The 24,465-nt window shown below is 34.2% G+C and overlaps 1 protein-coding gene across 1 annotated transcript in view; it reads right to left on the minus strand.

The window, feature by feature from the left end:
- LOC105229710 (tyrosine-protein phosphatase Lar) overlaps positions 1–20,556 on the minus strand; it is a 907,083-nt gene extending 886,527 nt beyond the window's left edge. Inside the window, exons 1-2 of the mRNA XM_049458860.1 lie at positions 19,911–20,556; positions 15,219–18,329 (exon numbers count right to left, since the gene is read on the minus strand). The gene's annotated coding sequence lies outside the window, so the exon portion shown is untranslated. The remainder of the gene's footprint in view (positions 1–15,218; positions 18,330–19,910) is intronic.
- Between the last annotated feature and the right edge of the window lie 3,909 nt (positions 20,557–24,465).

Genomic DNA, 24,465 nt, shown 5'->3' on the forward strand with positions numbered 1-24,465 from the left:
GCCTTTCTCTCTCTTTAAGTGTACAGTTCATTGTTCCTTTCATATGTAAATTTTTTACAAGAGAGCAAAGAATTGGAAGACAATTATATGAGTCTATTGCACAAACAATGACAAGGAAAGGATTTTTGTGTCTCATATCTCTTCGGATCGTGGTAATCGGATATAAAAGATGTTAAAAATGTTAAAAACAAAAATATTGTCAGAGAGTTTGAAAGATAAAAGAGAAATATTTCAGTAAATAGATTATAAGACGTCTGGACTGTTTTGAACGAAAACTGGAATAGCACTTACTTATATGTAGTTGATATTATCTGAATACTCTTCGGTACAATACCTAATATAAGATATTTTCGATAGAAATAAGGTAAAGGGAATATGGAATATGGAACGCTTTTATGGTCTGAAATTCAATTTGAACAGAAAAAATTTCAATAACGAGAAATGATAGAGATTACCATCCACAGTCCGTGAGATGCATGAAATGGTGCCGAAGTACGTTACATGGAGTCAACGTATGTTACGTCAGCGCAGTTTTAAGTAAAACCGGGTTCACATTTTTATATTAGAGTTCGCTTTGGCTTCAAGGACCTTATTGATAGTTATGACTTTTGAGTTAGAGAAAAATACACTTCCGATGAACAAATCAACTTACCTCTATGGTAATATTCTAGATGACTTTAAAAGAGATGAATAGATGACTTTTTCGAATAAAAAATCCTGGTACGGTTCTAAGAAAGACAAAATGTACCGAACCTTTCATTTTTTTGTAGAAATGTCAGCCTAAAATCCAATTTTCAGTTTTTCCATCCTTCTAAGTAAGTTCTAAGTTAAGGTTTTAACTAAAGCACATATTTTTCACTTTAGATGATGCTGTAAGCTTGCCAACGCGGGCGCATCTTTTTTTCTGAGGGGTCATTGGAAATGGCGTCGCGATGGCCGAGTTAAAATTCATTTCAGACTTTTTTTTGTTAAGAGTGTATATTTGAGAAAATAAAAACTTTTAATAAAATACTAGAGGACCCGTCCACGCTTCACTGCGCTTGATACATAGATAATACTACTACTACCATCTATATGATTTCTATTAGTTGGATTATAACTATTAGTTAATGAGATATAGCAATCTTCTGAAGCAACTTGTGTTAGTTTAAAAAAATCGATCATAAAGCATTTCATGTGTCAATAAAGCATTGTTTTTTTGTGAAAAATACTGTTGAATTTGGGCTCAGGGAAATCCACCGTTGAGTTGCAAAGTAGGTGCTCGCAAGTTCATAATCCAACAAAAACAACTAATTCTGAGAAGTGTACTCTCTAATCGCAATAAATAAAGAAATATAGCTCCATCATTTCCCGCTGGAGTCCAATCGACAGTCATTCTAGTGGACTGCACATGATGAAGTTGGTGGTGATGGTTTTCAGGCGTGGAAAAACGAAAAAGGCGGCTGGAAAGGTTGTGACATCAGTCTTTAGGGATGCACGTGGTATAATACATACTCAACGACTGATTACTGAACCATTTATAATCTATTTCACGGCGTATTTGGTTGCAGTTCTTTTCTTCTGTTCCAAATACTTAGCAATAGTATTATGGAAAATGTCAATGTTATTGGACGTGTTTCCGCTGGCTGTACTGTATTCTCTGGGTTGAAAAACACTCTTTAGCCATTCTTCAAATAAGCTGCGAGACGCACAACAGTCAAAAAACGTTCATGAATTGCAGAAGTAAATACCCTACAAAGCGCTTTATTGCAGTTCACGTATCGACCGTAACGTTCAAGATCAATATCCGCCATATTGGTTCCTTTGATGACGTACTTACAAACGTATTTTATAGATTACACCAAACTGCATTACTAAACATTGATATGAGTTTTGAATGTGAATTACACAACAGTGGAGAATATAGTACGATCAATATGTTCTCAACTTCGATATTCACTACTCTAAGTTGAATGGTAAATGTCCTGCCATTGTCGTCTGATGAGCTACGACGATAGAGTGGATATCCATCATTTCCAGTTTGCGTTTCCGAAAGAAAAGCACGTGGATAGTGTTTCGTGCATTTATTGCAAGTGGAATTGTGGTGTCTGCAAGGTTCATGCACCATATTGGTTTTCATCGCTTCGTAGAATAATGGATCTTTCTCTGCATGAGGAATTTCGGCAGAAATGATTTCATCAATTTAATCTGGTGTAACCACCATCCACCATTCAAAGAAAAATGTGTGCCTGGGGCAAACCTCTTTTTTGCAACTCAACGGAGTACATCCAGCATATGATTGCACCATAATTGTATATACATACGTTGCTTCAAGATAAAGTTCATCAAACACCGTAGCTGTTGTTTGAAAAGTCTTGCTGTATTATCGTAATGATCGCTTGCTGATTGACAGCGATCCATAATTCCACACATATGTCATCGCATCATGGGAGTCTCATGAAGTTCTTGTGTCTTGAGCTGCCATACGTTGATGGCAAAAAGAGTGCCGACCGATATTAGCGCGATGTCTTCGTTGCTTCGTAACAAATTTCAATCTGTAATTGATCACTTCGTTTGAAACACACATAAAGTTTTCACTGAATAATTTTCAATAATTTTTCCGGAATAAAAATGTAAGCGACCGAAATTGAACGATTCAAATAATTTACAAATCAAAATATTGAAAAACAAAACAAAAAAGAAGTGTATGAAAAGTCACTTTTTGGAAATTTCCAATTTTTCGACTTTTCCTTATGAAAAGTATATGGTTTTTTTATATCTAACCCTTTCCAGATCCACAGCGAACAACTTCTGATTTCATGAAGATTGGTTCCGCCGTTCTCGAGCGTTAGCGTTACTAACAAACGAACAATCATTTTTACTTACATATGTACATATGTATGTATGTATGTATATACAAAATAAAACGTTTGTATGGGAAAAAGGAAAGGGCTGTTTTTAGGGGTTTCCGGCAACTTGCGTAATTTTTTCTTACATAAGAACCTTCTCCTAATAATAACAAATACAACAAAAAAAAAATCAGCCAAATCGGTTCAGCCGTTTATGAGTGATGAAATTACAAAGAAAGTGGCATTGATTTTTATATATATAGACTAGCTGACCCCGCAGCCGTTTTCCTGCGTGAAATTATATGTTTTGAAATGAAAAGAAAGTTGAATTTATATTGTGTTGAAAATCATTTATTTGCGATTTTTCTATTTTTTTTTTTAACGTAGCGCAGCTTGATGAACAAAATTTTTTTGGTTTCTTTTCTGGTGCGTAAATGTTCAGAGAAGATGGGTTTCGAAATCGTGAACACGCCACGCATACATATCTGGCCGTGTGAAAAACGCATTTCCAGATTTATCCCACGCTCTTCTAGCTACTATCCTTCTGTCCTGTTGATTGTCATTTCAAATGCAATTTACCTGGAAACTGAATAGGTTTGAACTGAAATGGCAAATCGTTGGAACTCAAAAGAATTCGTAGAATCAAGCATTCTGCCCCCCTGTAGTCGATAGCTGCGTCACAATCAGTCGGGTTCCATTGCACAGTTTCGGCGCATGAAGATTGCGAAACATAATAATGACAGGTTCAACTTTGAGACGCAAATGATGCTGCGGCATACCAAGCCTCTCCAAAGAATTTAGAAATTCCACTGGATAATTCACGACTTCGTGTCATTGTCAAGACGATCGGAATTTACCCATTTCCAATCCGTAGCGAATACGATGTAAAATCTCATCGGCAATGTAATTTTTTTCGTATCCCGTAAGTGACGCGAATTTGAAGGCTGATATGTCGAAATGACCATCGCGAAAAGTGTGCGAACTTCAGTAGCTTGCGAAGTAGCTATCGAATCGTCCATCGTTTGATTACATTTATTATCATGTTCCAGCAATTGTAATTGCTTGCATGCTTCTCAAAATGTTACACACACTCTACCATTCACAGTGCGCATTGACTCAAATGAAATTGAACCACGTACATTTATCAATAGCAACCGAAGGTATTAGCAATCGTCGTTTTTCGGGTGGATTATGTAAATTCGTCCTAAGGAATTAGTTGAGAACACACCTGGATGACAATCTATTGGTTGGCCTTGCTTTCTGCGTAGCTATTTCTTTGGCGATGCATTTCATGCATAATATCAAGGCATTGACAAATTGAGCAATGTTCTCACAAACGAATCACTGACGCAATTTGAGAAAAAACTCGTCAATGTCAATGTTAATGTTGTTGGAAGTGTTTCCGCTGGCTGTACTGTATTCTCTGGGTTGAAAAACACTCTTTAGCCATTCTCCAAATGAACTGCGAAATGCACAACAGTCGGAAAAGTCGATTTCACCAAACTACAATATCCATCATTGGCATGGGTTTTGAATATGAATTAGACAATAGTGGCGAATATGGTACGATCCATATGTTGTCGACTTCGATATTCACTACTTTAAGTTGAATGGTAAATGTCCTGCCATTGCCGTCTGATGAGCTACGACGATAGAGTGGATCTCCATCATTTCCAGTTTGCGTTTCCGAAAGAAAAGCACGTGGATAGTGTTTCGTGCATTTATTGCAAGTGGGATTGTGGTGCCCGCAAGGTCCATGCACCATATTGGTTTTCATCGCTTCGTAGAATAATGGATCTTTCTCTGCATGAGGAATTTCCGCAGAAATGATTTCATCAATTTGATCTGGTGTAACTACCATCCACCATTCAAAGAAAAATGTGTGCGTGGGGCAAACCTCTTTTTTGCAACTCAACAGAGTACATCCAGCATCTGACTGCACCATACTTGTATATACAGTATATTATCGTGATGATCGCTTGCTGATTGACAGCGATCCATAATTCAACACATATGTCATCGCATCCTGGGAGTCTCATGTAGTTCGTTTGTCTTGGGCTGCCATACGTTGATGGCAAAAAGAGCGCCGACCGATATTAGCGCGATGTCTTCGTTGCTTCGTAACAACTTTCAATCTGTAATTGTTCACTTCGTTTGAAACACACATAAAGTTTTCACTGAATAATTTTCAATAATTTTTCCGGAATAAAAAAGTAAGCGACCGAAATTGAACGATTCAAATAATTTACAAATCAAAATATTGAAAAACAAAACAAAAAAGAACTGTATGAAAAGTTACTTTTTGGAAATTTCCAATTTTTCGACGTTTCCTTATGAAAAGTAAATGATTTTTTTTATATCTAACCCTTTCCAGATCCACAGCGAACAACTTCTGATTTCATGAAGATTGGTTCCGCCGTTCTCGAGCGTTAGCGTTACTAACAAACGAACAATCATTTTTACTTACATATGTACATATGTATGTATGTATGTATATACAAAATAAAACGTTTGTATGGGAAAAAGAAAAGGGCTGTTTTTAGGGGCTTTCCGGCAACTTTCGTAATTTTTTCTTACATAAGAACCTTCTCCTTATAATAACAAATACAACAAAAAAAAAATCAGCCAAATCGGTTCAGCCGTTTATGAGTGATGACCTTACAAAGAAAGTGGCATTGATTTTTATATATCGTCACCTGAAATACAAAATAACGTATCATCAAAAAATTCGAAATTGAGTGTCTTATTTATTACGCTTCACTACTTCAAATTATATACATAATATTAAATATGTTCAACATTTTCTGGTTCTGCGGTCATATATAAACCAGTTTTAACCAATATTAATATTTTGTTTCACACATGTTCCATTTTATTCCGTGTTTCATTCATGCCACTGTAAATTTCTGAAAATGTTGTTACGTTAATTTGCATTTCAGGTGACGATATATAGATTTAATTTTTTATATGAGAAAAAAATTGTTGAAAAGTTGCAGTTTTTTTCCCGAGGAAACTTATGTCCCCCCACATCGTCGTATTACTCGTTTGTTACGAAAGGACAAAAAATCACCTAAAAGTGACTATGCTCAGAAAACACTAGACAGAATTTAAATTTCATTGCAAACTAATCATTTCAACAGCTACCCCACCGCCTTAAAAACTTCCTCGTCTAATCAACCCTGATTTTATTGGAAAACTCATCGCTGTCAAGCTAAAATGTCATACACTAATTAACACCCGCACGGGGAATTGCGCCTTAAATATTTTATTATTATTTACGCATTCATTTAGAAAGATTTTTGTTTTTGCTTTAACTTTCTTGGTCATCACTGCCTTGCTGTATGCCCTACATACTTCATAATGACCTACGCCAGATGTAATTGAGTTTTATATTCATTACTTGACATGAAGCTACCCGTTGAATGCGCGCTCCTGCCAACTAGAGTGGAACAATAGGGACGACCTGATGGTGCTACTAAAACCCCGTGCAGACACAATGTAATGACTTTGGTAATTACAACAAGAATAAAAATAAAAAACAAAAACGAAATTACAACAAAAATAAAAAAACATCAACAAGACTTTACAAAAAAGAAAGACATTACAACAAAAGCGTACAGCAATAACAATGTAGACGTAAAGGAAAGTAATAAAGACAAGACTAACCATGACGTTGCAGTGTCTGTGAAATTATCGGTCAACAGTTGTGAGGTTGAGTTCACGAAGAGTGTGCAAGAGAAAAATTTGGAAACAGCAAAGGACAATGGCATATTTAACAAATGAACGCATGCAAGAATGTCGTATGAGACTGCGAGAGTGATAGTAGTAGTGTTGAAAAGTCGCCTGTTTGTCGGAAGAATTGACAATGAAGTCACGACCACAGCCGCACTACTTCGATGATGATGACGATGAGGTGATGTGAGCAAGCAGTGGACGCCAAATTCGAAGAAGATGAGGCAGAAAGAATGCATTGTTGACTGCATTGACGACAATGTCGTCTATGACAACCTAAAAACATGAATGCGAAGCGGAAACTGTCAAAAATGGCGTAGCGTTCTGTGACGCTTGGGGCAAATTTTGTGGCAAATGACAGGTGTCAAAGAGTGTTGATGTTAATAGCTTGTGCTGGCATTGTGTCAATCAGTGTTTCATATGCGCTTACATATATTATTATTATTAATGCGGTGACGTTAATTATTTTGATAGTTTTCATGCCTTTTGTAACGCTTTGATTGATTAATGCGGTGTTAATTTAATTTTCAATTAGTGGTGTCAAGTTATGTTTAAACATATGTACGAGTACATATGCACAAAGGCATAGGATCAATAGCAAATAAAACAAAGGAATTTCGTTTAACGAAGGAGGCAGATGGTAACCTAGGCCTTTTTAAATTTTACTAATCTACTATTTGGTTACCATCATTTATTTTTAAGAGTTGTAATTAACTACCTAATATTCGAAAAATTTTAAGATAAATGCTGAAAATATTCAAAAAATGGTAAATTTTTAAATCAAAATTAAATAGGGTTGCCAGATTGTTTATACGAAGAAGGTATAATTAACATGAAATGCATACTAAATTTCGTATATAAAATGTTTCAAAAATTCAAAAAAAGTTAATTTTAAATAGGGTTGCCAGATTCTTTTTCGAAGAAAATATGATTAATTTGAAATGCATATTTAATTTCGTATATAAAATGCTTCAAAAACTCAAAAATAGTTTATTTTTCAATTAAAAATTAAATAAGGTTGCCAGATTTTTATGTCGAAGAAAATATAATTATTATGAAATGCATTCGTAATAAAATGCATAATTCGTATATAAAATGCTTCAAATATTGATAATAAACTATCCGTAACAAATTTATAAAAATATTTGGGAGTAAAGCAGTGCTACCATATTTTGTTTTTCCATTAAAAATATGTTATGAAAAATATACGAGCTATAATAAACTAAATATTTCGAAAATTCAAAGAAAAACTCCAGAAAATATTTTAAAATAGTTTAGTGGCTGTGTTGCCATATAATTTTTTTTATGAAAAAATATATTAAGAAAATTGAAAATACTTTATCTAAGAAATATATTTAGTTCACAATACATTTAAAATTGTTTGATCGGATAAATATTTATTTCCGAATTATAAAGTTGCCATATTATTTTTTTTAAGAAAATGCATATTATGAAAATTATACAAACCTCAAACTAAATGCTTTGAAAATAAAAAAACGTATATAATTAAAAAAAATTGCTTAGTGTTAGAGCTGCCACATGATTTTTTTAAGAAATAGGTATGGGCAGACATACATACATATGTATGTATGGATGTACAAATGTATGGTATCTATGTTATGAAAATTTAAAATTGAATTGATTGAATGTATGTTTAGTTCACAATATATTTAAAATAATTTTATCACAAAAGTATTTATTTCCGAATCACAGAGTTTCCAGATCGTTTATTTTAAGAAAATTTATATAAGTTATGAAAAATACGCGTGCAATAAACTAAATGCTTTATAAATAAAAAACTTATAAAAACTTGAAAAGAAAAATAGTTTAATGTTAATGCTGCCAGATGATTTTTTTAAGAAAATATGTAAATTAAAAAAATTATCACTTACGAAAACCTCAAACAAAAAACGGTGGCTACTGAAATCGCGGATAGGTAGCACAAAACTCATTGATTGTAGGCCAGGAAGGTTTTGCAAAGTGCTTGGTAGAATTTTCCAGGAGTCCTCTACTTTAAGCTTCCTTACTACAGCCAAACCTTTTATATATTTTAACCAAGGCCTGTACTGTCAAGAATTGGATCTTCTGAAGGAAGTAATTGCTCAGCAGTGGCCATCTTCAGCCAATAGAGGCGGAATTGGCTACCATCAGAACATCGTCAAGCCACACTCACGGTTAATGACTCATCGGAAGCTTCACAACCTTGATGGAGATGTTTTCATATTTTGCTTAACTCGTTTAATTCTACCTACTTAATGAAAGCTTCAGTTTCATGCAGAAATAACGTACTTATTTTTACTAAGCATAGGCTTCATGTGGCCGCTGATGGAGATCTCGTTATCGAAGCGATCAATCAGATGCACTGTTTCAATTTGAGCAACTCAAGAGCTTCATAATTTAATTGAAAATTTAGCAAAATTCACTCGAGCTAGTCGATTTAAACTGCGCATGCTAACCCAAAGCTTAAAAATTCCCATATTCGTGCAGACTTTTTTATGTTCAAGTGAAGTTTTATCTTCATATGTAAACTAGTGTGTATTTGGCAGCTGCTTTCGTACGACGTGAAAGGTTTGTCTGGTAGTTTTTACTATAAAACCAAATTCAGTTTGCTTGAAATTTTGTGGAAATCCAATCACGATTCGATTTAGTGAAGGTCGTAAAGTTCGCGAAATCTTGCCTCATGCAAATCCACCTCTGTTAATTACGATGTCATCAAAAAAGTCAGAAACAGAGCTGAAAAATAGTCGCGTTACCATCAGAAGGATATCTCACATCTTTTATGAATCGACTCCAGCCATTTTGGTTAAAGTTTTGAAGTGTGTCAATGCAAACGTCGTTTCAAAATACCTGAAGTGTTTGCAGAAATGACGTTGAGCAGGGGTCGTATAAAACAATCTGTACAACCTAGCTCAAGATTTTACATTCATCAGATATCTAATTACGTTGGTTTATGAATGTAAGAATGTGACGTCGAAAATATACAACAATCCAATGAATGACGGTCCATTCGCCAGATGTGGCTCTGTGACTTTTTGCTGTTTTCTGAATGTCCCATGATTTCATTGAAGCAACTAAAAGTAACTCGCTGAAGTCACTATAGGCCTTCCCAGCAGATGCTTATAACGCGTGTATTGGAAAGAAGAGAGGTATCTTGAACTCGTTAATAAGGGCTGAATCTAAACTGTGGATTACCAGTGATCCAACAGAGGTACTTTTTTATACCCTGAACAGGGTATATTAAGTTTGTCACGAAGTTTGTATCACCCAGAAGGAAGCGTCGGAGACCCTATAAAGTATATATATGTATATATGATCAGTATGTTGAGTTGAGTCGATTTAGCCATGTCCGTCTGTCTGTCCGTGTGTCCGTCTATCTGTATATATACGAACTAGTCCCTCAGTTTTTAATATATCGTTTTGAAATTTTGCATACGTCATTTTCTCTTCAAGAAGCTGCCCATTTGTCGGAACTGCCGATATCGGACCACTGTAACATATAGCCGCCATACAAAGTGAACGATCGGAATCAAGTTTTTGTATAGATAACTTTCACATTTGATCATGTATCTTCACAAAAGTTGGCACAGATTATTTTCTATGACAAAAATGTAATCTCCGAAGAAATTGTTCAGATCGGATTACTACAGCATATTCCATATAAACTGAACACATAGTTACTAAAAGAAATGCACCTGTAAAGTGTATATTAGCTTCGGTGCAGCCGAAGTTAACGTTTTTTCTTGTTTTTTAATTTTTTTTCATCTTCTAAATGGAAAATTTAAACGGTATAGCTTAAGCAAGAAGTGAAGCCGCTCGACCTTTGCGATATCGCTTCGCTCTATGGCTCTTGGAAAGTTAAAGGAAGATTTAACGTTTTCGAACGGAATTTTGCTCAGCGATGAGGTCCATACCTGGTTCAATGGGTATGTAAACAAGATTACCGCAATTAGGACAACGAACCTGAAGAGATTCAAGAGCTGCCATTTCATCCAGAAAAAACAACGACTTTTTTGTGGTTTGTGGGACGGTGAAATGATTGGTGCATATTTCCACAAAAATGAGGCCGGTGAGAACGTAACCGTCAATGGCGACCATTTGATACCTGAAATTTAAGTATGTAATCTCAACAAGACGGCGCTACTTCCCATACATCACACCTATCAATGGATTTTTTGAGAGAACACTTTTTATATTGTATAACCTATATCAACACTCATTTGTCCTAAAAACCATCAGCTGAACCTTCAACAAAAGTCTCTTCCAGTCCCGACTCCCCTTCCAATATCTCCTGAGTTCAACCACCGCGCAGTAAAAACTTACACTAACTTTAGTTCTAGTTGTAGATATGTCTGGCGTAGCACAAAAGTTGATTAACTGTACGGAACGGTCGTTACATATTTCTCACTCTTCGCGCCATCTTTTCATCTCATCTCAGCTAACAAACTTAAGTTTGTGCCACATCTCTCACTTACACGCTGCTGCCAAACCCACTTTGTAAGATTTTCGCAAAAACAAATTACGCATTTCTAAATGTCCTTAAAACACTACTAACGCGTTCGTTATAACTTTTGAAATTTAATTTACACCATTAAAATGGTTTAGTTGTAAAGGAATTGCCGCTTGTAGTTGGTTGTAGTCGGTTCATAGTTGTTTGCTAGTTGGCGGTGTTGCTATGTCATGTTGTGATGCATTGCGTTTTGTCGTTTAGCAACACTGGTTTCGTCGTGCCGGATGACATTAGCCAAGTTAGAGTGCAGACATTACAAATTTAGACACACTCTGCAGTTACGGTTACAAATACTTACAAATGTATCCACATAAAGGGAATGTGGTTCTGCATAGCAGTTTGGGTTGTGTAATATATTCTTGGTAGAGTATATGCGAATCTATGTAACATGGATGCTTGTAATAGTGCCTTTGCATCAGCAGTTGCGACTGCAGGCGCTTTAAGTATATATTATGATGCCTGAGGCAAAATAAAATAATTTTTCTTCCAATTTGTATTAGTTAATTAAACCTGTTTTGGTGCTACTGTCCACTCTCCCACTGTATCTGTATTACTTAAATAGGCAACGGCAAACTTTCATGGATCAGATGAACGTGCTGACAAACATTCTCCATCATGACAACGCTCGGCTTCTTGTTGCGAGACCGATTGAAAGCTGTTTTGAAAACAGCGGTTGGAAAGTTTTTCCTCACCCGCATTAGACCCTAGACTCCACTCCTTCTGACTACCGTTTGTTTCGATTGATAAAGAATTCCCCTTCTGGAATTCGGTTCACTACAGAAAAGGGTATCAGAATGCGACATTTTTGGCCTAGAAGTGGAGTTATTTTGTAAAATTCACAAAATGCCAGGAAATTGCCGGCAGGTGTACTACTGTGAAGCAAAGCCGGGTATATGGAAGAGTCCAAACAGAGAAACTTCGGAGTTCTCTAATTCTTTCAATGTTTTCCTGAAAACTTTGAAAACTTAGTCCGCTGCGTGGAAAAATGACTGGTGGACCTCTCTCTCTTCTCTCTGGGCAAGTACCGACGGGGCTGAAGGAAAGTTCTGGACATTGTCTGAGAGACGCTCTTAAATGCAATAAGGCTAACACATTTTTCGGGCATTGATTGTCATTATTATATGGAAGCACCTCACCTCATACTGAGAGCAATATATTGTAATTGAATTTACCAATAAAAATAGTAAAACTTTCTTCACAATTTTAAATTCTTAATTTATTCTTCAAAATCTATGTCGTGTCCTTCAAGATATTCTCCCTTTGCTCCAATACACTTTAGCCAACGATTTTTTCAATCCCCGAAACAGTTGATAAGGTAAATTTCCGGAATAGCCTTCAATGCGTATAGTGATTCTCGTTTAATGTCTTCAGTCAAGGCCATTCATTTGAGTTTTCTGAGTAGCCAGAAGTAACACGAAGCTAAATCAGGCAAATACGGTGGTTGCAGTACGATATTGGTTGAAAATTTGCCGAAAACTCACAAAGAATCAATGGAACATACTACGATGCAATAGCATGGTGCAATAACCAAGAGTTGTCGGCCCATAATTCCGGACTTTTTTATGAATAGCTTCGCGTAAACGTCTCAAACATTATTCCTTGTTGATATTTTGGTCAGTCGGAAGGAATTTGGCGTGCACCACACCGCGATAATCGATGAAAACAGTCAACATAACCTTGATTTCTGACCTGGGTCCAAAATGGACTGCGGAGTAAGCACGGTAATCTCCGCTGATCTAGGCATTTCTATCTCTACACGTCTACCGAACTCGACTAGCATCTTCCAAGCGGAAGTACTGGGCATAGAAAACGCTTGCGAAATTTTTTTTGGAATACCACGAGAACATACATAAAGCAACTATATTTACGGAGCTCCTGGCTTTGTCTTTGTCCATGACAAATTCCAGTATAGTCCACAACTGCAAGAAAGCACTAAGCTCAATAAAAGACAAGCTCCAACTAGACTTGATCTGGGAACATTCTCGGTAACGAAAAATCAGACGAGTTGGCAAAAGCAGAAGCTTTCCTTAACGAATCTGAGCCGGAGCCAATACTAAGCCCGCTAGGATCGATCAGAAGGGAGATCGATGGACAATTTCGAAAACTTGCAAATAACAGATGGAAAAACATTACAAAATGCATCATAACAAAACAATTATGGCCAACATATGACAGGAAAAGAACCAACGACTTATTAAATAGGTCAAGAAAAAGTAACAGTATAACAGCTACCACAACAGGGCATTGGCCAACATGGGTATGCCCAACAACAACATCTGCAGAGGCTGCGGAATAGCAGAGAACAAGAAAACAATTTTCCACTTTCTCTGAATGCCCAGCCCTAGCACAGATCCGACACAAAACACTTGGAATCCATCAAACACCAAACCTTGAATGGACTTCTAAAGGGTGATTTTTTAAGAGCTTGATAACTTTTTTTTTAAAAAAAACGCATAAAATTTGCAAAATCTCATCGGTTCTTTATTTGAAACGTTAGATTGGTTCATGACATTTACTTTTTGAAGATAATTTCATTTAAATGTTGACCGCGGCTGCGTCTTAGGTGGTCCATTCGGAAAGTCCAATTTTGGGCAACTTTTTCGAGCATTTCGGCCGGAATAGCCCGAATTTCTTCGGAAATGTTGTCTTCCAAAGCTGGAATAGTTGCTGGCTTATTTCTGTAGACTTTAGACTTGACGTAGCCCCACAAAAAATAGTCTAAAGGCGTTAAATCGCATGATCTTGGTGGCCAACTTACGGGTCCATTTCTTGAGATGAATTGTTGTCCGAAGTTTTCCCTCAAAATGGCCATAGAATCGCGAGCTGTGTGGCATGTAGCGCCATCTTGTTGAAACCACATGTCAACCAAGTTCAGTTCTTCCATTTTTGGCAACAAAAAGTTTGTTAGCATCGAACGATAGCGATCGCCATTCACCGTAACGTTGCGTCCAACAGCATCTTTGAAAAAATACGGTCCAATGATTCCACCAGCGTACAAACCACACCAAACAGTGCATTTTTCGGGATGCATGGGCAGTTCTTGAACGGCTTCTGGTTGCTCTTCACCCCAAATGCGGCAATTTTGCTTATTTACGTAGCCATTCAACCAGAAATGAGCCTCATCGCTGAACAAAATTTGTCGATAAACACATTTCGAACCGAACACTGATTTTGGTAATAAAATTCAATGATTTGCAAGCGTTGCTCGTTAGTAAGTCTATTCATGATGAAATGTCAAAGCATACTGAGCATCTTTCTCTTTGACACCATGTCTGAAATCCCACGTGATCTGTCAAATACTAATGCATGAAAATCCTAACCTCAAAAAAATCACCCGTTACTAAAAGCATTACAGACATAAGCAATTTCACCGAAATCTCAAAATGTTTTGTGAGAGAAGGTGAAACGTGATACTCGTAGCAGATACAGAAGGTTCTATGAATAGTGCATCAAAAAGGCACATCAAGTGCTAATTGAGCCCGATAGACAACATACCCACTGAGATGAAAAATTTAACGGAGACATTGAAAAAGCTATTGGTCTAACTCTATATGTATATACTAAGTATACATATATAATTATACTAGGGTTTTTTTAACTATTAATTTTTTTCGGTCCCGTCACGAAATTTCCTTGAAAATACCCTAAAAAAATCCCTGAAAATTTTAGTTCTTAATATTAACATTAAGAACTGTACCAAGGCATGGAAAAATTGTCCATGGAAAATACACTACAATCATGATTTTTTATCTTTAAATTCCTACAAATCAGAGCTATTTTATGGCATCGCTTTGACTTTAGACGCATATTTTTCAAAATTGTTCACTCTACAAAAGTGCCCAGTGCAGCAAAGTCGTAACTCACACCGACGAGGTAATACGGGGCTCTAAACCTGATTTTTCCATGAAATTCTGAAATTCGCATTTTTTTTATATATGTATATCTTGTAAATGACAAGAGCTATAGACAAAATGTTCAGCACAAGCTTGTAGGAAATTTTATATGCTACAAAAACGGTCTGAGGTCAAAATCGCTGTCATTAATACTTCTCGAGAAATTCAGCTTTTTAAGTAAGGCCTTATAGAATTTTCATAGATGGTATGTAATAAAAGAAGTTGATGAGTTATCTCAAACTTAATCTATTCACTTACCAGTTGTGGATTTTAGTTAATCCAATACAGCTTGCGCCTTCTCTCTCTCTCTCTTTATATTCAATTCATGCGTTGGGTAATTTTATGCAATAAATATTTTACTAAATATTTATAGATAATTTTCTCTAAATATGCTCAGCACACATATTTCTATTTATATATATATTTTTTTTTTGTTTCTTAAAATCACTCTAGTGATATGCTGAATGATCAGCCTTGGAAAATCATGCACTTATATAACTTCATAAATAGACTTAAAGAAATATTCACTTGCACCAAGGATATTTTTTGATTTTGTTTTATATATATTTACATATATCTATGCCACTGTGTTTCACCTTAGCACAATTTTGTGTTATTTTTTTGTTATTATTTAATAGAATTTTGATTTTTTAATACTTTTAGTACCTTTCCTTTGATTTGTTGCTATATAATTGCTTGTGTTTGTTGATATATAATTTTTTGTGGTTGTCGGTAAACAACTTTTTTGGTTGTTTGCTTCTACTTTTTCGATTTATTTTTATTTTTGTAAATATTTTCCAAATGTTTCGAAGACTTTTCGGTAGTGAATTTTGTTGCTACTATTTTGTTGATAAAACTGGCTCGCGTGGCTATAGTTTGTGGAGTGGGCAAACTATTGCATATTTTTGCCTCTAATATAAATATTTTGCCTCGGTTGTTTTACCGTTTTGTTGGCTAATAGTTGCGCTGAACCCTCACCTGTACGGTTTTAATTTTAACAGTTGTTATTGTTTTCCTTCACCACTTCGGGTTTAGTTATAACAGTTGTTATTATTGTTATTCTTCTTGGAATTTTTGGCCTATTCTCTAAAGTTATTTTACTCGTAAAACCAATTTGCAATTTATTTTTGTTTAATTTTTAGGTTTGTTTCTTTGCCTGTTGTGGAGTATATTTTGAACATATTGTATTTTGCTCATGCATATATTGTTGTATTTTGTTGTTGTATTTGATTTTCGTTTTTGATTTACTGTTGCAGTTTTTAGTATGGCGCTTCAAAAATACCAAGTACTTTTTGATTTTCTGCCAATTCGTATGGACTGCTATTGAAGCAAAACTTGCGTATTGAAAAATAATGACTTTCAAGTATGCTGTGTTGTTATTATTTTTGCTTTGAAGTTAGCTAGCTTCATTCAGTTTGAAATTTTGATTTTTTTTTTCAAGATAATTTTTTTTTATTTTTTTAAATTTTTCAAACTAATTTTATTATATTTTTTGTGTTGAAAATTTCTTTATAACCATAAATCTCTTCATTATATATTTTTTATTTAACTTTGAAATCACTTGATCATTACATCTCTTTGTATTTATATTTTGTTTTGAGAGCTCCTTATCATTAAATCTCTTCTTTCATTAATTTTTGTTTTGAAAGTATTTCTTTAATTTTCGCTCTTCCTCGCTTTGTTGTTATTCGGCTAATCGTTTTTCAGTTTCTCTTTATTTGATTTTAAGAAATTTTCACTCAACTTTTTTGTGTTATTTCGTTAAATGGCAACGATGTTGATTTGAAATTGTTTGATATTTTGCACAAGTTTTAATTTTATTTATATTTTTAGGTTTATTTTCTTTGTAATATTTGAAGTTTTGCATTCATTTTGATTCTAGCTGATTTTTGAATAAATTTTGTATTTATATTTTGAGAATCTGGAATATAAATTTTCAATTAAAATTTTTCCATATATTTTGGTTTTTTTATGTTTGGAAAATTTGGATTTTTTTTTTATGGTTAAAGAATTTTCATATTATTATAAATTTTTATTTTTTTGTTGTAAGCGCGTTTGTTTTTGTTTGAATTGCTCAAATTTACCTGTTTTTTATTTTGACTTGTTCTTAATTTGTTGTTTTTCTTTATTTGAAATAAATACTGCTTAATTTGTGTAGTATATGATTTTGGAATTTTCAATTTTCTTTAAAATTTTTAACCTTTCAGTAAAATGCTAATACTTTTTTGATAGTAACACTTTCGGTTTTTACAGAACAGGATTTTGAAAATTTTAAATTTAAATTTTCAGCAAAATATTTCAGCTTTTCAAAGTATAGTATATGATTTTGGAATTTCTTAAAAATTTTTAAACTCTCTGTAAATTATTTTAACGTTTTTTGTTATTAAAATTTGCGCTTTTCACAGAGCTTGATTTTGAAATTTTAAAATTTTCACTAAAATGTTTAAACTTTTTTTATTATAATTTATTGTAATTTTTGTGTAAAGAACACTTTTTTTTTGAAATTTGTTTTAGATTTCACATAACCTGGTTATTTGTGGATTTTGAAATATTTTTTTTTTATTTTCCTTATTGTGATTTATTATTTTTGAAATTTATGTGTCAATTTCCTTTTGATTTTTTTTTGCAATTGTGAATTATGGTTTTTATTTTGTTGTTTCAATTTTTATTTTTTGAGTTTCTTTGTAGATTTTTAAAACACAATTTTCATAACTAATTTACCTTAATTTTGTTAATTTCTGCAGTATGAATATTCGTGCGAAATTTTTATTTCAAATTGCTTTTCCTTTGTCAGCATGCATTTGTTGCTTAGCGCGCTGTGCAGCTATTTACATTGACTTGGAAATATTTTCCAATAATTTTCGGATTTTTTTCTTTACTTTTTGAAGATTAATACTTTATTTTTCGCACTTTTGTTTTATAATTTATTGAACAACTTCCAAGCTGCCTTTACATAAATTTAAATACCTCTGAGCGAAAGAGTTTTTTGATAATTTGGTTTTTAAAATTTTGATTTTGGAAAAGAATTCAATTTTAATTTTAGAATTTAAAATTCTCTCCAGCATTAATAATTGTTAATATTTTTTTTTTATAATTCCAACAATTCTTTGATTTTATTTGTTTCCTGCCACTTTGAACTTTTTAAGGAAATTTTCGAAATTTTTTTGCAAATGTTTTTTTTTTTTTTATTTTAATTTCTGATTTTTCATTTCACTTACAGTTATTATTACTTTTGTAAATCCTTTTTCTTTTTCACTGTTTATTTACTCTGTGAAAATTTTTCAGTTATATATTAATTATTTTTCAAGTATCTCCACATATTTTTTAGTTTTTTTGTGATTTGACTTGTGATTAAACTTGCAATTAGTTCTGAAATATGTATTTAAAATACTTTTAATTATTTTCAATTATTCCAAAGTTATCTTTATCTGTAATATATTTTTTTTTATATTTTCAATTATTTACAAATAATTATTTTTGTCTTTCCACTTGTAAATAAATCTGAAATAATTTGGTTTTGTTATACATCTTTAATTATTTTACAAATATTTTCTTTTTTTGACGTTTTTTTCACTTGAAAATAGCTTTGTAATAACATACATATATCTTTTTAAATATTTTTGAAATACTTCATAATAATTTGTTTGTCTTTTCACTCAAAGAATTCTGTAATATATTTTTAATTATTTTTTAATAATATTAAATTTTTTCTGCATTTTTCAATTGGAAATATTTCTGTAATATGTTATTTTGTAATATATTTTTAATTATTTTCAAATAATTCCAAATTGTTTTCACTTCAAAATAATTTTGTAATATATTTTGAAAATATTTTAATTTATTTTTCTCATATCCGAACTATTTTTCACGTAATTTTTCACGCTAATAATCCATTTTCAATTTTTTATTTATTTGTTTTGAATATTTTTAAATTTTACTTCATTTCAACATCAAAAACGTATTTTTTATTTTTATATTTTAAACACGTAAAATGTGAAATTCACTCAAATTCGAATTTTGTAATAATTTTTTTCAAATTTACCACTTATTGCTGCACAGCGAACCACTGAGGGAACTAAAGCGCCCTTTTTTCACTTTTTTCTATGAAAATCGCTCAAATTTATTTGCTTTTCAAACACAGCTTTTTATTTTTAAAACAACTTTAATACTCACACACTTCAGCTATAACTGCATACGCTGCAATTTTAATTAATTTTTCCAAACTTCTGTATATTTTCAAACTTTCTAAATTTCAATAATTTTCAACGCGAAAATTAACACGCAAAAATTGCAAATTTACAGCAGCAAAATTTTTGGTTGGAGCGCCAATTAACACACCAAACTATTTGCAAATTTTCACGCGCTGCAACAAAACACAAATTCACATTAACCCGCCTGGGCTAACACAAACACACACACAAATGCGCTGCTGTATGTCGTTGCTGGTATACACATATACATATATACATATATGGTTGTATGTGTTGTATAGACAGCTTGAAGACCACAAATTACGCGCCACAATCACTAGCACAGCGCGTTGTCAGATTACGTCGCCGGCAGACGAATACAATACACACACATACGCGCCGCGCGCTCGTTTGCGGGTACAACGGGTGGTATGCGTAACACAATTTGAAGCGGCGCGTCACACCACGGCGTCGGGTGCGATTAGTTGCGGCAAAAGCTTTAGCACTTTTTTCGTTTTTGTTTTTTTTGTGCGGCGCGCTCGCTGCACCCCCGCTGTGCGCTACGGATATTGCCACGGGGGTTTGTTGACCCAAGTGTGTGCCACGCTAAGCGCTTTGCTGGAGCGTGTAGCTGGCGTTGTATGTGTGTGTGTGCGCGCTAGTAAAATGCCACAACTTGATTTATGAAATTCCAGCAGGAAAATTAAATAATTTACTTGAATTGCTTTTGTTGTTGTTTTAGAAATTAAATTTCTCTTACCGCTAAGTGTTGAGCGCGAATTTTAATGACTTAATATTTTTAACGGCGCAATTTTGCATATAAAATATTTATTATTGCTCTTTTATGACAATTGATTTCAGACGGCGAATTTCACTGTTTTTACGTTTGGGCTTTGAACGCGAAACTTCACTTTTAATAACTTCGGCGCGTACGAGTATTTCCAAAAGCCATTAGCTGGCTGGCAGTCTTATGCTGGCGTACACAAACAAAATTTTTACTGCAACGCACGCTGTTAAATTTAAATTGCTGTGGCAACACGCGCACGCAAGCGGGCAAACACAAACACACGCGCGCGTGCCAATGCTGTGTAATTGCCGCTTTAAAAGTAAGAATTACTGCCACGCACAAAATGCTTTTCAATGCCGTTGGAATCGATTTTTTACGCGCAAATTTCTCTTACTTTCACAAAACAAAGTAATATGTTTAACTTTGTACCGCTATACGCATTTGTGGTAAAACACTGAATTTTGATATTTTTTGTACGCGCGTTTCCGCTTTTTGCTTGTTATATATTTATATTTGTTTAACTTTACTTATACGCACAAATTCAACGTGCTTTTCGCTTTAGCGCTTTTATTCAATCAGCAACGGCACGAGAGAGCAGGTACCCAACGATGAACTGAATTGTGTGTTGCATGCCTAACGTAAGCAATGCCAGTTAACAATCTGCTTTTAGGCGCGCAATAGTGGGAAATTTCAGCATTGCGTGCGCACAACATAACTACAGCGTGCACGTTTTTGGTTGTGCGCTCAAAATTTCATGTTGCAAGTTGAAATGAGAAAATTTCCCTGCAGGGAAATTTTTGTTTTATACATGTAAATACACGCGAAGTACTAGTAAGTTGGTCTACGTAAAAAATAAAATGCATTGAAACAGGAAAAAAATTCCGCGCTGGGAAATTTAAAATGTTTTTTGCAAAATGCATGTGTAATGCAGAAATCAACACGCTTTATATATGTACATAACTGCAACAAACAACGTGCGTTTGAAAATTTCCCAACACAAACTCTGCAAGGAAATTTTTGTTTTATAGATGTAAATACACGTACAGTGCTAGTAAGTTAGTCTACGTAAACGATAAAATACATTGAAACAGTACAAAAAGTTTCCGCGCTGGGATATTTAAAATTTTCGTTCTAAGGCACATAAAAAATGCACAAGTCATCATGCTATATGTTACTGCAACAAATAACGTGCATTTAAAAATTTCCCAACACAAGGTAAATTTATAAAGCAGCAGAAAATCTGTTAAGTACTGCAAAAATCTTCATGCTACATATTACTACAACAAATAATGTGCATTTAAAAATTTCCCAACACAAGGGAAATTTACAAAGCAGCAGAAAATCTGTTAAGTACTGCAAAAATCTTCATGCTACAAATTACTGCAACAAATAACGTGCTTTTGAAAAATTCCCAACACAAGGGAAATTTGCAAAGCAACGTTTAAGACACAGCAAATCTGTTCAACACTTTGTGGCTGCAAGCTGCACATTCGCTTTGCAGTTAGCCAAACGTGCTTTTGCTGTTACTTTGTAACTATTATCTGCTTTTTTTTTGTGCTTGCACCCCTCGTAATGTGGGTTAAGCATGTGTTTATTAGCTGCGACACCGCCGCCGCTGACACAGCTGTTTTATTTGTGCAGCGTTGATTTGATTCTGTTTGTAAGCGTATGTTTACGTGTGTTTGCGTAAATATAGATTTCTGTGCGAGTGTGTTGGTGTGACAAACATACATATATATTAGTATATGTATGTATATGTGTCACATATAAAGCACATATATGTATGAACGCATGTGTTTTGTTTGTCAACAATGTTGCCGCTTCTTTTTGTATGTTCATATAATCCTCCCTCATTCGCAAGTGTTACACTTGCATACATATGTATATACTCACGCATTTCTACATTATAGTATTAGGTCTGTATATGTGTGTGTTTAGCTGCTGTAAGTGTGTATATGAAAATGTCCCCTTGTAGATTTCGTAGTGTCCCCTCATTTCTAATATGCCGGCGCTGTCATGTTAGTACATACTTATCCCATTCATACTTTGTCACTTTGTGCTCTCTAAATGGGTTACAGTAATTCTTTCTTGTTGTTAAAGTTGCTTTAAGCCAAGTTAAAAACAGGTGTTTAACCCCGTAAGGGCTTTCCATACAGTTGAGAGTTTTTCACTTCATTATCGTGTTTTGTTTTCAATAAATTGTTCGAGAATTTGTTCATACATTTTTGTTATGTAAAGAAATGTACAAAAACTTAAGAACTAAGGGTCTAAAGACTTTTATTCTTTGAAGAATAGAACTATTCTAAAACTATTAAACTACTTCCTCGATACTTTTTGTATTTCAAGCAGGTCCAACTATGTACAATCTAAAGCCTTATAATGAAAATTTTTACAGCCCTAGGAATGTGAAAGCTTAATTTGCAATTATGTATACTTAAGCTGAGTTCCTCCAAGTTAGAACTAAAATCTTTCGAAAGGACACATGCAGATTCTAAAATCTCTTGTAAAAACAAATCCGCAATATATTGTACGGTGTGCTTTCAGAAAAGATTTCAAATACTCTGCAGTCTACAGAACTTTTTCACTAAAAAAATCGAAAAATTGCAAAAATACTATACCGAAGGATCCTTAATAGAAACCTCAAAATGAGGACCGATATATCTAACGGGTGTTTTTTTTAGACGTGTGATTGTCAATAAAAAAGTAGTTTCAGACTTGGCCTGCTTAACAGCTGGGACTAGATTTATGTCGGTATTCTGCGTGAGACGATTGTCTCATGTCTCTAATAGTGACTATAGTAATTTAGTGATTCTGTTAGTCAGGAGTCTCATTTTGGTATTCTGGCAGTTACAGTATAGTAGTATACGGTAAAGTAGTATACTCTATTTGCCAGAATACCAAAATGAGACTCCTGACTAACAGAATCACTAAATTACTATAGTCACTATTAGAGACATGAGACAATCGTCTCACGCAGAATACCGATATTAGGCTCAGTTTTTTTCACCATTTCATAATAAAAATACAAAACAATGGTTCTGTTCGCGTGCTGCGTCTAATATTCGGTCGGCATAATCGCCCAGCAGAGTCGGTAATTAGAACAATCATGAATCAGTTTCGCACCACGTTTACTTTCGTGGAAAATGGAAGATTTTGCGGAAGGATTTTGGCTTGCGTAAGACGACCATTAAGCGAGACTTGTTTCACATGAAAATTTTGTTCAGCGATGAACCGCACCTTTGGTTGTTCGCACTCTGTTATATTCTCTAAAAGTTTGGTATACTCAATAGACAGAGGTAATCATTGGTTCATATTTCATCAAAAATGAGACCAGGCATAATGTTACAGTAAATAGGGAACACTATAACGTCAATAATAATCACTATCGCTTGCTTAAATGAGAGGATGACGATGTGAACAACCTTAGGTTCGAACAGAATGGAGTCACTTGGCATATAGCCAATGAAATAATCAATTTATTGAAACAACTTTTGGCGAGCGGTATATCTGGCGTCGTGCGTCTATGCCGTGGCCTCCAAGATCGTGTGCTTACCACCGCTGGACTATTTCTTGTGTTGTTATATGAAGACGCTTGCCTACCCGGCTCCTTCCCCGAAATCATTTTTAATACATAATGCTAAGCCATTATCTTTATAATTAGCTAAAATCTTGGCGATTACATTAAATTATATGTGTTCTATTCCTTCTTAAAAACCACACTTTTCACAGCGCTTGAAACTCTTAGCTCTTGTTTCTCGTTGGATAGTCATAAAGGTTCGTAATTTTATAAGTTAGCGTCGATAAAAGAAGATATCAGAAAAATAAAACAAAAACGAAAATTCAGAATACACCAATTTTAACGGTATTCAGGTCTCTGTTATGTATGTTTCACACATAGCGTCAGTCTGTCACCAGAACCTTGAAGCAAATTTGTACTTAATTTTAATATAGTGTGATGTTTTGTGTTTCAGAACAACTAACAGATTTCTATTATCTTTTATAGTTTCCCAGAATCTTGGCCGTGAACCAAAAACTTCGCCAGTTGTCTCCTTCTTTCTCTATCTGCAGACTAGTCGCTATTCAATTGGTCCTTCCATTGGATGCGTAGGTGGACTTGCCGTTGTCACAAGGTTTCGAATTTTACGGAGATCAATTTTTTCGAATACCCTATATGTTTTTTCATTTCGGCGCGCCATTGTCCATATTTCTGTGCCGCATAAAAAAGCAGGAATGAAGAAACACTTATAGAGCGTAACTATTTTACATCGACAGCGAGAGATCTGCTACTCAACTGCCTACTTATGTCAAAGTAACACCTGTTGGTAAGAGTCATTCTGAATTTGATCTCTTAGCTTAGATTGTAGTTGGATTTTTTGGCTGCTTTCGAGATCACTCGCTTTTTCACTTTTTCAAGATTCTAACTGGCAACAAGGACGTAGCTCCTAAGACTAAAGGAATCTTTATGTGTGGCCTCCAAGTACTTTGTCTTGCCCTCGTTCATTATGACAAAACTCTTTCGCTTTTTTAG

This window comes from Bactrocera dorsalis, chromosome 1 (genome assembly GCF_023373825.1).
Source record: "Bactrocera dorsalis isolate Fly_Bdor chromosome 1, ASM2337382v1, whole genome shotgun sequence".
In the NCBI taxonomy this organism is placed as follows: Eukaryota; Metazoa; Arthropoda; class Insecta; order Diptera; family Tephritidae; genus Bactrocera; species Bactrocera dorsalis.